Raw genomic sequence first — 18,636 nt, 5'->3', positions numbered from 1 at the left:
AAAAGAAAAAAAATCACATTCAGGATGAACCTAAAAATCAAAACCCCCAGGACAGGAAAAAATGATGCTTAAAATGTCAGGTAAAAAAACAAACAAAAAAACAAACAAACAAACAAAAACAACTTCCTTCCCCCAAATAAAATGAAAATAAGAGGGAAATCTTAAAATGACTTCAAAATACAATTACAGTCAGGTTGTGTGTGTGTGGGGGGATAATGTAAAACTAGATGATAGTAGGCCACCGATTTCACTGCAACAACTTAAAAATCCAGATACACTGCAAAGAATCGTGTCTTTAAAGACTGAGCATCGTAGAAACAAAGAATTAAATGAGCTAACTTTTCAGAGTGGAAAGAGTTCTTCTAATGTGAGGAGGTAATTATTGGCTTTTTTTCCCCCTCTGGTACAATCTGTTAATTTTGGTTTTGGCTGAGTATGAGACCTAGCAAACACAAGGGATTTGTTAGAAAGAAGAGAAATGAGCAAAACTTTTAGAGGTTGTACGGGGCTGGCATAACAATTTGGAAACTTCAGGAGCTTTCCTTATGGTTCATTTTCAAAATTTAGGGCTAGATGAAAGACTATGGAACTTTGACAAGATGGGAAATGTCCACTGGTTTCAGAATATTTAGGAGAAACTGCCCTGCTGGAAGAATGTGGCCCACCTCAAACATGCATGCCTGTTCTCCTCTACAAGGCATTTGACAAATTTGGAAAGGACGAAACTATAAACTCTTGAAGAATGAGCCTGGGTTTTCTCTAGTATTTTAATATTAAGGAGCTGGAGAGGTGCCAGAGTGGCTCAGTCAGTTAAGTGTCCAACCCCCCGTTTCAGCTCAGGTCATGATCTCATGTGTTCATGAAGTGAGTCCTGTGTCAGGCTCTGTACTGGCAGTGGGGAGACTGCTTGGGATTCTGTCTCTTTCTCCCTCTGCCCCTCCCCCTCTCTCTACCTCAAAATAAATAAATGAACTTAAAAAAAAGATAGAAACCTAGTCGTTTGTCAATCAAAAGCTCAGGAGATATATCCCTGAAATGGAGAGGAAACGGAGGTGAATGAAATGAATCTTATTAGAACTGCAGCCCAGTACAAATGAAAGTCAAGTTTTGATTAGATTCAGGTGGTCAGCTCCATCCTGATCTGCCCAGAGTTTCAGACAGAGAATCTCTTCTGGTGGAACACATTATCCAGAGTCTCTATAATTCCTTTTAATAAAATGTCTGGTACATAATAAAAAGTTACCAGATATATGAATGACAAAAGACAATCCAATGAGCACTGTAGGACTACAAAACACAATTTCCAAAGTTAAGAACTTGAAGATAAGTGAATAGCAAACATATAAGTTGAAGTTCAAGAGAAAAGATCTATGAAATATAGCACAGCATGAGACATGGGAGAAGCAATATAAAGAATTCAGGTGCATGTAACTGTAGTCCCAAAAGAACAAGAGAGACAATAAAGATAAGGAGGTATCATTCTGGAGAAAATGTTTGCTGAACTGATAACAGAAACCAACCCATGGAATCAGAAACCCTAAGCAGTGTAAACACAAAGAAAGCCACACTTAGACTCAGCATAGTCAAGTGGCTAAAAAACAAAGACAGAAAAAAAAAAAATAGACAAGCCAAAGAGGCAGAGAAAGAGCATGTTACTTTTCAAACTCTAGATTGGCTGTGAAGAGCAAACTGAAATGCAGAAGAGTTCTAAGGATTTAGCCTGGGCTTAGCACAGAAAGATAAAGAGATTTAAAATTGTGAAATGAAGCTAAAGCTGTGCTTAGAGGAAAACTTGCAGCTTTAAATGGGGCACTTGGGTGGCTCAGTCAGTTAAGCGTCTGACTCTTGATTTCGGCACAGGTCATGATCTCACAGTTCTGTGGGTCCAAGCCCCACATTGGGCTCTTTGCTGACAGCACAGAGCCTGCTTGGGATTCTCTCTCTCCCCCTCTCTCTCTGTTCTTCCTCCCACCTAAGTAAATAAAAACTTTTTTAAAACCCCAAAATAAATGTATGTATTGGGAAATTATGTGTTTAATTTATGTGTTTAATTCTTAATTCAAGAAATTAGAAAAGCAATGAGAACATAATGTAGATTGAAGGAATAAATTGTGATTATAAGAAGAAACTAATGGACCAGAAAACACACTAGTAAATCAGACAAAGCAACAAAACCAGTCTGGTTCTTTTAAATGAGACAAACTAGGCGTGCCTGGGTGGCTCATTTAGTTTGGTGTCCAACTTCGGCTTGGGTCATAATCTCAGGGCTCTGTGAGTTTGAGCCCCGCTTTGGGCTCTGTGCTAAGATCTCCCTCTTTCTCTCCGCCCCTCCCCTGCTTGCATTCTCTCTCTCTCTCTCTCTCAAAAATAAATAAACATTTAAAAAAAATAAAATAAATGAGACAAACTTCAGCAAACCTCATCAAGCAAGTAGTAGAAAACACAAGAAAATGGCATTAGGGGTTACAAATAAGACAAAACTACAGATACAATAAAGGTTTTCTTTCTTTCTCTGTGTACATATATAATGAATACATACAGACAAATATATAGTATGAGTATCTTTTAAAGAATAAACTCAAAAATCCTAGAATGATAAAGTTTCCAGAAAGCATAACCTACAAAAGTTACCTAAAAGAGGTAAATACTGTGGTACATCTATACAATGGAGTATCATTCAGCCCTGAAAAGAAATGAGCTATCAAGCAAGGCAAAGACATGGAGGAACCTTAAATGCATATAACTGAGTGACAGTAGCCAGGCTTCTGGCTAAATACTATATGAGTCCAACTGTAGACATTCTGGAAAAGGTGGAACTATGGAGACAGTTAAAAGATTGGTGGTTGCCAGAGGTTAATCCAGAGAGGTAGATAAAGCACAGAGGAATTTTAGGAAAGTGGAAATACTCTGTATGATATGGCAATTATGACTACACGGTATTATACGTTTGTCCAACCCGTAGAATGTACATTGCCAAGAATGAACTGTAATACCAACTCTGGAGTCTGGGTGACTATGGAGTGCTAATGTTGTGTTCTCGGTTGAACACGTAGACCACTCTCGTGGTGGATGTTGAAAATGAGAGAGGCTGTGCGCATGTGATGGCAGGGGCTTAATGGAAATCTCTCTGCTTTCCACTTAAGTTTGTTGTGAACCTAAAACAGCTCTAAAAATTAAAGTTATTTAAAAAAGGAGTGAAGGAGGGGTGCCTGAGTGGTTTAGTTGGTTAGGCATCCGACTTGGACTCAGGTCATGTTTTCATGGTTGGTGACTTTGAGCCCCACATGGGGTTCTGCTGTCAGCGCAGGACCCACGTTGGATCTTCATCTCCCTCTCTGCCCCTACCCCACTTGCACTCTCTCTTTCTCAAAAATAAGCATTTAAGAAATTAAAAGGGAGAACTAGAAAGCCTACTTGGTTCCTAATCATTAAAGTAATTGAATCTGTAAATACTCATATATACGCCCTAGTCCTAAAAAACAACAGTGGATGATTTATAAATGAAATTTTATAAGCCTTCCGAGAACAGATAATCTGTATATTGTATAAGTTGTTTCAAAGAACATACAAAGTAGGGAAGTGTCTGAACACATTTTATGAGCCCAAACCTGACATCAAAACTGGAAAAACAAAGAAAATATTATTGGCCAGTCTCACTTGGGAACATTCATGCAAAAAAAAAAAAAAAATTCCTAAATGAAACTGTAGCAGAAAAAATCTATCATTTAAAAAAAATTTTGTTTTTAACGTTTTGTTTATTTCTGAGAGAAAGAGAGGCAGTGTGAGCAGGGGAGGGTCAGAGAGAGAGGGAGACAAAGAATCCAAAGCAGGCTCCGGGCTCTGAGCTGTCAGCACAGAGCCCAATGCAGGGCTCGAACCCATGAACTGTAAGATTATGACCTGAGCCGACGTTGGACACTTAACTGACTGAGCCACCCAGGCACCCCACAAATCTATCATTTTAAGAACAAAAATGTTTCAGCACTAAATAAGGTTTATCTAAAAATTGCAAGATATTTAGACATTTATATATATGCATATGTGTTCATAGATATGCATGTACTCCTTTACATTAACAAAATAAGAATAAAACCATATTCTTAAACATAAATTTTTAAAAAGGGTTGGAAAATTCAACTTTCACACTTGATTAGGAAAAAAGAGTATTAGAAATTTAGGGAACTCTTTAACTTGATAGATTTTATAAAACCTGGAGGGAAAAAAGAGAGGAAGGAAGGAAGGGAAGGAAAGAAGGAAGGAGGGAGAAGAATAGGAAACATGAAGGAAGGAAGGAGGAAGAAAAGAAGGGGGGGAGGGAGAAAAGGCAGAAAAAGAAAGGGAAGGACAAAGAGGCAGGGGAAGAGAGGAGAAAGAAAGAAGAGAAAAGGGGAAATTGCTAGAAACAACAGCAGCATTCCATTACGTGATGGGATCAACCCACCGTCACCCCTTTATTACACCGTGTTGTCAATAAGGAAAAAAAATTCTTGATGGCACCTGGGTGGTTCAGTCGGTTAAGCATCCAACTTCAGCTCAGGTCATGATCTCACGGTTCATGGGTTCGAGCCCCACGTCGGGCTCTGTGCTGACAGCTCAGAGCCTGGAGCCTGCTTCAGATTCTGTGTCTCCTGTCTCTGACCCTGCCCTGCTCACACTGCCTCTCTCTCTCTCTCTCAGAAATAAATAAAAACTTTTTTTAAAAAATAAGAAAAAAATCTTAAAATGATTAATTGCTGTAAGATTTTTTTACAGATTTATTAAGTATAAATGCCATATAATATAAACCACACATAAGGTCTACAATTTGCTACGTTTTGACATATGTAGGCACTCATGAAGCCGTTGCTACAATACAAACAATGAACAAATACAGAGCACCCCCAAATGTCCTCACCCACCTCTGTAACCCCTTCCTTTTTCCTTCTCTGCCCCAACCCCCAGTGCCATGGAACCACTGGTCTGCTTTCTGCCACTATAGATTTGGTTGTAGTTCCTAGAATTTTATATAAATGGAATGATACATCATATATTTTTTTGTGGTCCAGATTCTTTCATTCAGCTTAATGATTTTGAGATTCATCCATGTTTTTGGATTATCAAAAGTTCATTCTTTTTCAGGGTGGCTCAGTGGGTGAAACGTCTGACTATTGATTTCGACTTGGGTCATGATCTCACAGTTCATGGGATCGAGCCCCTTGTGGGGTTCTGTGCTGACAACATGAAGCCTGCTTGGGATTCTCTCTCCCCCTCTGTCCCCGCCCCTGCTCTCAAAATAAATAAACCTTAAAAAAAGTTCATTTCTTTTAATTGTTGAATAGTGTTCCATCATATGGATATATCACAATTTGCTTATTTATTAACCTTTTGATAGACATTTTGGCTATTTCCAGTTTAGGGCTATTACTGTTAGGGCTGCTATGATATAGATTTTAAATATAATCCCAATAAAAATCCAGCAAGCTTATTCTTTACAGAAATAGACAAGCTGATTCTGAAATTTATATACAAAGGTAATGACCAAAAATAGCCAAAACAATATTTAAAAAGAGAAAAGTTGGAGGACTTAACTAATGGTCTCAGGATTTATTATACAACTACAGTAGGGGCACCTGGGTGGCTCAGTCGGTTGGGCACCCAACTTCAGCTCAGGTATCACAGTTTGTGAGTTCGAGCCCTCTATTGGGCTCTGTGCTGACATCTCAGAGCCTAGAACCTGCTTCAGGTTCCGTGTCTCCCTCTATCTCTACCCTCCCCTCTCTCTCTCTCTCTCTCTTTCTCTCTTTCTTCCTCAAAAATACATAAACATTAAAAAAAAATTTTTTAACAACCACCATAATCAAGACAATGTGGTTTTGACAAAAAGATAGGCATGTAGCTCAATGGAACAGAACTGAGAGTTCAAAAGTAGGTCTCCCATTATGGAATTGATTTTCAACAAAAGTGCCAAGGAAATCTAATGGGAAGGCGGAAAATCTTTTCAGCAAATGGTGCTGGAACATTTGGATAAACACATGGAAACAAAACAAAACAAAAACTTCAACTCTTACCTCATGCCAAAATTAACTCAAAATGGATAAGCCTAAATGTAAGAGGTAAAATGATAAAAATGAAACTTAGAAAACTGGAGAAAATCCTAATAACCTTGGGTTTGGCAAAAAAAACTTCTTAACACTAAAAACATGAATTATAAAAGAACAAAATCAATACAAGCATTTCATCAAATTAGAAGTTTCTTCTCTTCAAAACACACTGTAAAGGTCTAACTAAAATTTAAATAAATTAAAAAAAGCTGTTAAGGAGCTGGAAGGCAAGCCACAGATTGGCATAAAATAGTTGCCTAGGGGCACCTGGGTGGCTCAGTCTGTTGGGTGTTTGACTTCAGCTTAGGTCATGATCTCACAGCTCATGGGTTCAAGCCCTGAGACAGGCTCTGTGCATACAGCTCAGAGCCTGGAGCCTGCTTCGGATTCTGTGTCTCCCTCTCTCTGCCTCTCCTTCGCTTATGCTCTGTCTCTCAAAAATAAATTTTAAAAAAAGTTGCCTAAACATCTACCTAACAAAGGACTTTTATCTTGAATATATAAAGAACTTTCCAAGCTAATTGTAAGAAGATTAACAACACAATTTTAAAAACTGGGCAAAAGATGGGAATAGAGGAGTGCCTGGGTGGCTCAGTTGGTTGAGCGTCCAACTTCAGCTCAGGTCATGGTCTCACAGTTTGGAAGTTCAAGCCCTGCATCGGGCTCTGTGCCAACAAACAGCTCAGAGCCTGGAGCCTGCTTCAGATTCTGTGTCTCCCTCTCTCTCTCCCTCCCTTGCTCATGCTCTGTCTCTCTCAAAAATAAATAAATGTTAAAAACATTTTTTTAAAAGATGGGACTAGACACTAAGCCAAATAAAATGTGCAGATGACAAGTAAGCACACAGAAAGGTCCACAACCTCATAGGACATTAGGGAAATCCAAATTAGAACTATAATCAAATATGTCTACACACTGACCAGAATGTCTAAAATTAAAAAGGCTGACCGTAGTCAGTGTTGAAGGTTGAGCAACTGGAACATTCTGACGTTGCTAGTGGGAATGGATGGGAAATCATACAACCATTTGAAAACCAGATCAGCAGTTTCTTAAAAAGTTAAGCATATTTACTGTATGACCCAGTCATTCTACTCTTTATTTAGGAAAAATAAAAGTTCTTGTCCACATAAATAGTTACACGTGAATAACCATAACAGTTTTATTTGTAATAACCAAACACTATAAAAACTTGAAAGTAATAAAGCAGTCCTTATATTTATAATGCAGGTATCTAATTAATAAAATCCAAGAAGGGGCACTTGAGTGGCTTAGTCAATTAAGTGTCTGGCTTCGGCTCAGGTCATAATCTCACAGATGACGAGTTTGAGCCCCGCATCGGGCTCTGTGCTGACAGCTCAGAGCCTGGAGTCTGCTTCAGAGTCTGTGTTTCGCTCTCTCTCTGTCCCTCTCTCACTCGTGCTCATCTCTCTCAAAAATAAATTTTAAAAAAAAACACTAAATTTTTTTTAAAAAAAGAAAAGAAAATGCAAGCAAAGTTTTGAAGCAGAAAGAGAGCTCACTAAGATTTCTAGATTGACATAAAAAAATCAATAGCATTCTTATACACCAAAAATAATCAATTAGAAAATTTATGGAAAAAGATAATGTTATGTTAATAAAGCTTTAAGTTATTTAGGAATAAATCTAACAAGATATTTTCAATAAATTTAATGGAGAACAAGGACAATATATTAAGAAAATAAAATATCATCTGAATAGAGATGGAGACCTTGTTAAACAATCTGAGAAGTTTCAAAAGATGGCAGTTCTACTCTATTTAGTTACCAAACTCAACATAATTCCATTCAAATACCAACAAAAAATTTTATGGAGTTTAAATAAATATGCTAACACCCAACCCAGATAGAGGAATGAAGAGCCAAGAGTTGCCCAGTAAATCTGAAGAACAAGATAGGACATTTTACCCTTCAAGGTATTAGACCGTATATAAACATTGTACACCCATCAAAACAGTATGATAGTGTTTCGAAGATAAACAAATAGGACAACAGAAGGGAGTATGAGTCTTCGAGACATATGGATAGATACAAACTTTGTAAAGTGATAGAAATGGTCTAGCAAGCCAGAGAGACAAGGAGGGACTTTTCAATGTACGGTTTGCAGAGAAATTAATTGCAATTCCTATACCTTCTCATACAGGGAAAAATATTTGCCTTTTATAAAACTAGCAAATTTTTAGGATACAGATGCTTGGTGCCTCAGATACAAAAATGCTACAAAATAATAATAAAATACTACCTAATAGAAAAATAGACCAAAAGTATGAATAGTCACATACAAGCAAATCTGACTGATCAACATTTGTCAGATAAATGCTCAATTTCATTCATAATTATGGAAATAATCTTTTGAACAATTTTGTATCAGATTAGGAAAAATGTTTAAAGTTTCACAATACCAGTATTACCACGCATGTGGGGGCTTGGGAACCCACATACACTACTGTTGAGGCGGTAAATTGGTGTAACCTTTCTGGGGCATAATTTGCAACAACTGGTAAATCCGAGGATGCTTACAGCCTATGACCCAGGATATGAGTCAGAGGCTGGGAAATGGAGTGAATTTCAAATCTTTCAGTGACGATCGGATTGGCACGTTGCTAACTTTGTGACTATGATCTCTTTATAAAAGCATTTCTCAAAAAAGAAACAAAGCTAGGAAGAAAGGGCGAGAAGGAGGAAGAGAGGGAAAGAAATTTTTATAAAAGGTAAAGAAAGGGAAGAGAAATTCTGGGTCTTTCACATGAAAGTACTATAACCTGTTGTGTTTTAATGTGCTAACCTCAGCTTAGCAGTTCATGTCAAAAATCAATTTAGTATTACACACTTAGCATCTTGAAACAATATTGTTTGTTTGGAAATGGTTTTTCAACTATATTTTGTTTCTTTTTTACTTGTTACCACACTTAACAAGAGTATTATGTTGTGAAATTTTGGTTTTAGATGCGTATACGTGTATATGTGCCTGTGTGTATATACTGATTTGTGATGTAAAATATATTTCTTTCTGTGAATTGCAGACAAAAAAGCTTGGAATGCACTTTTGTGAGATGCCACTGTGAGTCATTCGCTTGTAGGAAGGATGGTGATATCTGCCAGCACACCTGTCTTTCACCCCAGCCGGTGGGGTGCCCTCCACACCGGGCTCTCGCCTGAGCTAAGTCAACAGTCCTGAGCAAGTGGACTTTTCAGAGGAGGTCCTGTGGTCACCAGCGTATGGCCCTGCAGTGCTGGGAAACAGAGCAGGCAGCTCAGTGGCATCAGCATGGAAGAGAGACTATTTGGAAGGTGATGTACTCTGAACCCATCCGCATTTAGGAAGTCATCTTTGTAGATAATGTACTTCTTGATTCCATGAGGCCACTATGCTCTATAGCCAAAAAGGCAATGGACCCTATCAACAAGAGCAAAGTTTTCCAATTGTGAAACATTTCCGTGAAGGTCAAAATAGACCACAGAGAAGATTTCCTCCTTTCCTTAAGCCTAGCCTATGGTATATCTAGACTGGGAATATTACACATGGTTCTGTCCTTGGCATCCAAAGAGGTGGGGTCCAAGTGAGAGGCAAGTATGATAAGCCATGGGATCAAGAAACTATCACAAATTCTGATTAAAGTGCACAGGCCTTTTGGCTATGAGAATAAAGGCTGGGGAGAGGTTAAACGGGCCTTTATAAAATCTAGAAGGTCTTCACTACTCATTCCCCTGAGTTCTGGTGACCAGTGTCACAGGAGAAAGAAGGACCCTGCTTTATCAACATGAGCTGAACAAATGGGATCTCACCTCACAGATGATACAGAAATGCACTATTTCAAAATGGTCTGGATGGATCCGTAAGCAATAAATCTACCCCCAGTTGATAAGAGAAACTAGAGCTATTTGAGACATATCCCTGAAGATGTGCTCTTTTTCCTTGATTGCCCTCAGTGGGGAAAAAAAAATCCTGGCTCTGTGAACCATAAAACCGACGTTATGAGATGCTTCTAAGGCCCTTAATATCTGACAAGAGAACCATTCAGACCAAGGACATGAAGCCACTGCTTTTCTTGAGGTGGGAGACTGGTGATCTCATCTTTATTCAGCCCCGGCTCCTGCAGTACGGAGAGCCCTCTTCGCTGTTCTCCCTTCCCTTCCCCAACAAATTCCCAAAGGCCCACCAGAACCAGATGTGAGAAGAGGTGAGACACAGATGCAAACATAAATTCTTCCCTCTGTGACAGTGATTGCTCGCCCATGCATGCCCCCACCCATGTCAAGTGCACGGTTCACTCGGAAAAATCAAGGACACATGGTGCTGACTTCACTCAGGTTCCAGAAAAAAACAAGCTGGGATAGCAGGTAGTGTGTGTGTGTGTGTGTGTGTGTGTGTGTGTGTGTGTGTGTGTGTGACTGCCATGTTGCCCATTCAGGTGGTGTGGCTCAAGGAATGGAGTTGGTTTGCTTATGAGACTTTATGGGTATTAATTTTAATTTTTACAGTTGAAAGAGGGCAGTAAAAGGGAGTACGAGCTGGATGGAAAGGAGAGTCAAAGAGGCAATAATAGCTGCCTGGGGTCAGGGAGATACAAGATCACGCACGGATTCTATCATAGCTGCATGGCTTGAGGTCAATCACTTGACCTCTTTAGAACTCACTTTCTTCCACTACTAAAGGACAGAGTGGGAAGGTTCTGACCAGCGCGAAACTCTGTGATGCAGCCCCTGCTTAAAATGGTGCAGGCAAAAGCCAGTGTTGGAGGTTCAATCTCATTAGATTGTTCCCTCACAGGAGATGCACCATCCAGAACTTCTCAGATGGGTCTCGCAGGTCCTGTCTTGTGATATCACTCCCTTTGCCCTGCTGGCTTCTCCCGGTCCTTCATCCCCAGTCCCCACCCTCAGTGTGGTCAGCAGGTCCTCAGCTAGTCTCCCCGCATCTCCCAGTGACACCTCTCAGGAAGCGACTCTGACTATCCGAGACCATGCCCCCCGGGAATGCAGAGCTATCCTGATGCCACTTACTGCCCTCTCTTTGCCTTTGTCCCTGACTTGTCCCTGTTGAATCAGGAGCAAAATCTTGGAAAAGAACCAACAAAGCAAGGACTCTGCAAAGCAACACAAGTCTTCACATACCATCTCAATAGCAAGAACATGAATCTTTGCTTTTTACGGGGTAAATTTGATTTGGTGTCAAATAACTCTTCCCCGGATGCGAACTGCATGACAAATGAAAAACAAAATTGTTTTTAGGATCTGGTAGCTAGGAGAATTGGGTGCTTAGTTCCAAAAATGATATGGTAAGAGCCAGTACCATTTGGGTAACATACCCCTTTCCCGACTCTGACTAGTACAAATGTCACCGTCAAACAGCCAGTCAACAATAGAATTACACAATGAAGGTTTGATGATGATGATGATGATGATGATGGTTATGATATCATTTATTGAGCAATTACCACAAGCACTTTACATGTACTAACTTATTTGTTCTCTCCTCATCATTATGAAATAGCTGCTATTATTATCCTCATTTCATAGACGAGCAGAGTCTGGGACAAGAGAGGTTAAGCAACTTGCTTATGATCCCACAACTAGTAAGTGGTAAAGCTATGCTCGAACACAGACAGTGGCTTCAGGAAGCTTCTGTGCCTTTGGTGCACTTATTTCTTGCTGGCACATATCTATCCATTCATCAAACATTTATTGAGCCCTCACTGTGTGCTAAGTTCTCACCTCATAAAGCAGTTTGCCTGGTGGGAGAGACAGAAGTTAAACAAATGATTACACAAATAAGTATTTCAATTACAAGTATAATTAGTGCTATAAAGAAGAAGCCCTGGGTGCTTCTTGGAGAAATTATAATGGAGAAAATGGATTCCTGCCAGGGGGCCAAGAAGGGCTCCCTGAGAAAGCGGCATTTGTGCTGAGAGAGGAAGGATAAGAAGCAGGGAAGAAAACGTGTACCATATTGAAGGAACAAAGGCACTGGGTCAGGCGCTAGCTCTGTATCTGGGGCACTAAAAGGAGGTGATGGTAGAATCAAGTGGAAGGGGCATGAGGGGAGAGCAGAGTGGGAGACCAGATGTCCTGACCTTTATGAGCCAAAATACGTCTTTGCCTCTTTGTCCTAACAGCTCTTGGTGGTACCTTTGGCCCTTCTCTGTTGGCCCCTCCAAATCCACTCTTTCCCCTCCTCACCCTGCTCTGGGCCCCAGGAGGCCGAAGTGATGGTCTGCCTGTATCAACAAGCTCTCCCATAGGCTCTGGTTTGCAGCTGGGTTCCACTCGCAGGCAGTGCACGCAGACCATCAGAGGACAGGCAAGGAGTGAGGTCACAGATTTTGTTAGATGGCATAAATTCTTCAGCCACAGTAGAGTTTCCCAATCTTCTTTCCATTATCACCTCCCTATGGAACTTTTTAAAGTATTCTGTTTTCCTAATCACTCCCCAGTGAAATGTGTTTATGTATTGCATGTATGTGTTTATGTACTCTACATGTGCATGTGCTCTATACATAAAAAGAAAACATTTTTTTCACCACCCCCCAACCGATCTTTACCCCCGTGGGGGCATTATCACTTTATTGAGGATGCCTGAAGGATAGCCACTCCCTCATGTTGACCCTTCCAACTTGAGGCGGTGATGGCTCCCACTGTTGCTGGCTTGTTCCTTGTGGATTTCCCTTACTCCTGCCCATGCTCTTGTATAATCCATGTATTGAACTCCTTTGCTTATCATCTGAGTGAGCCATCTTTTTCCTACCAGAATGCTGACGGGTAGAGCAGCCTTTGAAAATCTCTAAGGAGGAGAATGGCACGGTCAGATTTGCATTTTAAAACACACCGGAACCGTGTGAAGAATGCACTGCTGCCCGGTAGAAGAAGTAGGTGACCAATTCCAAGGCCATGAACACGGTGGCAATGACAAGCCACAGTAGTGCAGTTACTGGAGTAGATTTTTCAGCTTTATCCAAATGACTGGTGTCACTATATTAAATTCAACTCTCTGCGTCAATCCCAACATTCATGCCCTCTTGAAGGCAAACCATTATGAGTGAATCTGCCAATGTGTATTATCACATAGGCATTTCTGAAACTTACAAGGAGGCTGAGGAGGGACGCAGATGAAGTTTCTTGTCATCTGAGAAGCGGAGCCAAAAAGGGAAACGTTTAAATAGGATTCAGTCTAGATACAGATTCATGGGCCAAATGGAACCTCAAGCTCTTCAGGTTTCAAAGCCAGTCATAGCAGATGCCACACTTAACTGAATTGTGCCGGTACTCAGCTAGGCACTTTAAATGTAGAATCTCTTAAATCATTCCAATAGCCCTGCAGGATTTACCATCATTTTCCCACTTCAGAGAGGAGTAAACCAAGGCTCAAAAGGATTAAGTAATATTCCTAAAGTCAAATACATAATAGATAGATGGTACTTTTCATCATTAAAAGTCAAACTCACTTGAGCTACCAAACAATACTAAATTCGACATGAACCTGCCTACAGAAAGAGCATGGTTGGCAAAAAAAAAAAGTTTCATTCCTCATTCCAACTCCATCTGATTGGGAATGACTGCCTACAGCACTCTATTGAGAATTCTGAGACTGAACTGGGCAAAGAGGGAGCAATTGCTATAATGGATTGGTGCTGTCTGTCACAGCTAAGTGAGTGGGAAATGGGGGTCCATAAGCTACTTATCTTCCATCTCCTATGGATTTCTGCTACCCATGGAGATACAAATTTTTTTTTAATGTTTTACATATTTCTGAGAGAGAGAGAGAGAGAGACAGCATGAGCAGGGGGGGGTCAGAGAGAGAAGGAGACACAATCCGAAACATGCTTCAGGCTCTTAGCTAGCTGTCAGCACAGAGCCCAACGCGAGGTTCAAACCCATGTACCATTAGATAATGACCTGAGCCAAAGTCGGACTCCCAACCGACTGAACCACCCAGGCACCCCTACCCATGGAGATATAAAAGTCAATGCTCACCCCGGCCAGGCTGCAGCTTGCACTGACTGTTCTCAGGGTGGTAAGTCTACCTGGGAATGTGATGCTACAGTTTCGAACAGGATTTATTTCTATTATCCCACAACATGAGCCAATGAGCCCATAAAAATAATGTGTGGGAACAATCGGCTTTCATTACCCGCCATGCACTCAGCATGCTGACATCTCCAAAACTCAAGGAGCTATTTTCACATCATATCACTGGGCCAAGGAGACATGAACTGAATTCTCTGGCATCTTCCCTGCAGTTCTCCCCTGCATAGGCTCTAAGATCTTCCATGAAATAGAGATTAGAAAGACAAACACTCAAATGGACTGCTACCCAGGCAAGTACCGGAGGAGTATAGAGGGTAGTAGTGTTTTTCTTCTGGAAGAGAGACATGAAACCACTGATAAAACAGGACAGAGCCACCAACTCCCTTTTTGGGCAGTTGAGAATGGAAATCAAACATTTTATTTTAGCTACATGTGAACAGAGGTAGAAAGTCACGGAGTATTCCCTGGTATACCATTTATTCATTTCTTCATCCACCGAAGATTTGAGACAGAGTGTCCACCCCAGGTTGCTTTTGGAGCAACGGGCCGTCCCCAGACAAAGGGAAGCAGAAGCAAATGCAAGAGCAATGACAAGACCACACCCCCATCCTGGCCTGTTGAGGTATAGCTATCATGGTAAGTGGGAGTGATCACTCACAGATGGAAAGGATCGCAGCAGATCATGCTGGTCACAGGGGGTTCCACAGAGGGAACAAGGGCTGCTCTGAGCCCTGAGGGTGGGCAGATATGAAGTTCTGTTAAGACAATCTCACCATAAAATGCGTCCTAAATGTCAAAATGTTATCAGTGGTAAAGCAAATCCCCAGTGGTCAACCAGTGCCTACAACAACAGTGTTCAGGCTAATTTAACATTCAAAGGAGTATAGCACAGTACTTAACCTGGGAGCGAGCGGTAAAGGATGAAAGGGGTGAGTACAGTGCCTAGCACATGGTCAGCACTCTATAAACATTAGCTGTTATTACTGTTATTATTTCCCATCGGATAACTATGGCAGATGACTTAACAATGATGATTAGCCAACCCCTACCGATACTAACAAATATTGGCACAACTCTGATTACTAAATGTCTTCTGTCTTCACCTGCCTTTTCTTGTTTCTTCCTCACAACTGCTGTGTGTGGGTAGGATTACTACCCCATTCTACAAGTGAGGAAAGTGAGTTTAAGTGGACTCCAGTCTGAGTCTGCCTGCTGCCAGAGTCTATCTATTATTATCACTTTATGGGAAATCAGGACAGGATTAATGTATGCATCCCCAGTCCCAACTCCTAGGGGATTTCTCTGCACGGGCTAAATTTCACCCAGGACAGCCCTGGGGGGATTGAGAATTTTAAGCCCCTCATCTTGGTCTTTCTCATTGCCCTGACCTCTCCCAGTCCCAGGAGGGGTTCCAGAGCAGTGGAGCCACTTGCTGGAGCTCACAATCCATGTCGGTCCATGGGAACCTTGAGTTGGGCAAGTGACTGAATGGTGCCTTGCCTCTGTTTCCCCATCTCTAAAGAGAACAGTAGTCACTACTGTGATGGAGAGGAATGAGTTTGGCTATCCACACTCCCCAGGACTCCTTTCTCTGAAGTGTGGGCTGGGGGCTGGCTCTTCTCCCCACTGGCCACCCACAACTCCCCTGGAGTCCCTTCCAGACCTCCCTGCCCATTTCCTTACCATCTTCTAGGCTCTGCCCACCGCGGGGTCCCCGGGAACCTGCAGCCCTCCCATCCTGCCTGTGGGCTCCTGTGCTACTGGGCTTTGTGGAGCCCCGCCCCGAATCCCAAGGTTATGCCCGCCCCCTCAGCGGGGTGGGAAGTCTGGACCAATCACAACTGCAGACCCGCAACAGTTCTTCTAGCCCCTGGTCGCACTCCTTACCCACTTTTGCTTCCTGCCACCACCCTGAGCAGTTCTAGTGTCAAGCTCTTCTCTCGCCTCACGACTTTGCTGTCACCTGGACTCTGCGGTTTTCCTCTCTTCAGAGACGGGTTGTGCTTCACTCCTTTTCTGCCCAACGGCCCCCCCCCCCCCGCCCCTTCCGACTTTGTCTGTCCAAGGCCTGGGCCCCAGGAACCTTTGTCTCTGTACCTGGTGGGCGGTGGAGGCACTTGGGGGGGAGGGGGGGGAGTCCTGATTTCTTACATTCACGGAGCTGTGAACACCAGCGCCCAGACTGGGGTGAAGGAGGGGGGATGGGGAATGTGCAGGTGCAGGGTCAATGTCTGCCTTTCTTTAAAGCTGTGAAAATGTGCTCGTTGCTAAGTATTTTGCGTTAATTTTAATTTTTTAACAATCTTACTTTAAAACATCATTTATTGGGTGAAGCTGAAATTAATGTAACAGTGCATCAACCATACTTCAATAAAAAAACAATTTTAACTAAACTGACAAAAAGAATAAAAAATAAATGTCATTGATCTGGATTACTGTGTTTTGGGGCACTCTCTTAAATGCTGCTCCTGAGGGGCCTCTCCCTAGTTCCCCATCCCCCCTGACCCCCCCCGCCCCCGGGTACTACTAGCTTTGTCAACATAAGCAAGTGACTGACATCCCTGTGCTTCGGTTTTCCCATCTGTACAGTGGGTACCCTATACTCTCGCACCCACAGTTACTGTCAGAGGACACACTGAAATCTTAGCATAGTGCCCAGAGCATTGTTTCAGCCCAGAAATGCTGTGTTACGAAATGAAATGTTATGATGAACATTCCAGGCTCATGTAGAACAGCACAGCCACATTCAGCCTCATATTCAGATTACCTTCAGAAGGCTCCTTTGGAATCTTCTGTCTCTCGCTCCTCCAACCTCGTCCTTAAGGGCACCTCCGCCCAAGAATCACTTCAGTGACCCAGAAACATGTCACGGAGCTAGAAACTCTCCAAATGAAATTTCTAACATGTTTTGAAAAAAAATTGATGTTTATTTATTTTTGAGAGAGAGAGAGAGAGATTAGGGGAGGGTCAGAGAGAGAGGGAGACACAGATTCCGATGCAGGCTCCACACTCTGTGTTGCTAGCATAGAGCCTGACACGGGGCTCAAACTCACGAGCCGTGAGATCATGACTTGAGCTGAAGTTGGCCGCTCAACCGACTGAGCCACCCAGGTGCCCCTCTGATTTTTTTTAAACATGAACCAAAATTGTCACGCATAGGATATCTATGGCAGAACCTGCCAAGATAAACCAAACAAATGATGCTACGATTTTAAACAAGACACATTTTTAATACCTATCTTTGGAGGGAAAACTACCATTAAATTACTGTCCTGAAAATCTACTGAACCTAAAACGGTAAGAGCAATGGCAGCCAAGGGGCGACCTAAGAGGATGCTGGGAAGACCTTACAGTTTGGAGGTGGCCACGGAGGTGGAGGGTGCAGGAAGGGATAGACAGCGAATGCCAGAACATCTATTATCTCAGGAATAATAGAGGCAGTTTTGACTATCAGCTTTCAGTGTAACTGTCCTCCAGAATTGGAGAGAGGCCATCGCCGGGAGACCTTTCATCTGTCAGTCAGCTGGGATATTTTTCAAGTGAGTTCACATTAGAATCATCCACGCCCCCAGTTTGAAAATGATTGTTTCCCACTAAGTCCCCCACTTGGAGGAAGTTTAATCCATATGTTTCTGATTCATTTACACCCAACTCCTCACAATGTTAGACTGGGAGAGGGTTTGGAGAGGCAGGAAAATTCCAGTCCTTCTTTCATTTTCCTGGTCTGCCTCCTCAATTCCCACCTCCCTTACCGTGTGGACCTGGTCTCTTCCTTTGGCCAGTCATAAATCACCTCCACTCCAAAGGCTGCAGCTGAATCCCCTGCTCCCAGCCCAGGACATTTCTATGAGTCTGCAATTTGGCAAGCACAGGACCTTTCATTCCTATAAAATGGAAATCCAAACATGTCTTTTGTAGAAACCCCCCACCTCTCACCTCCTCCCGCCCTGTTACAGCCGTCAGACTGATAGGAAATAAAACAGATGTGCTCAGAGAGGTGCCGTGGTCACTGGCTCTTCCCCGCCCATCACCCTCAGGACCCAGTGACTTCCACAGGGCAGGTCAGCAATCACCGGACCTGAGGGCTTCTCCACTGCTGCTTCCTGCCGGGAGTTCACGGGCGTGCACCGTGCCTTGCTTGGGTAGCAAGGTCAAGAGATAGCTGCCAAGAATTGGAAAAAAATCAGCCCCAAAGCTCTTAGAGCAGTCAGGATAGGTGTGTCAAGGGTAGAGAGACATAAGAACACATTAAAATGGACATTTTAAAGCCTGCAATTCACGGCAGTCAGAGCTCATCTACGCAGCCAATGTCTTATTTAAAACTAGTTGTGTGGGGGGGGGGGGGCTGTGTATGCGTGTGTGTGTTTTGATTGCATTTTAATCCTGTTCTCAAAGACCCATTAACATATCATCCACATACCCTTCCCAGAATAAGCTATCAGTTTCATGGCTTGACCATTAAACTGAGAAAAACAAGTCATTTGTAAACCCAATACAATTCATAAGTTCCCAGT

Source organism: Hyaena hyaena, unplaced genomic scaffold, assembly GCF_003009895.1.
Source record: "Hyaena hyaena isolate Hyena2069 unplaced genomic scaffold, ASM300989v1 scaffold_91, whole genome shotgun sequence".
Lineage (NCBI taxonomy): Eukaryota > Metazoa > Chordata > Mammalia > Carnivora > Hyaenidae > Hyaena > Hyaena hyaena.
This window is presented reverse-complemented; position numbering follows the sequence as displayed.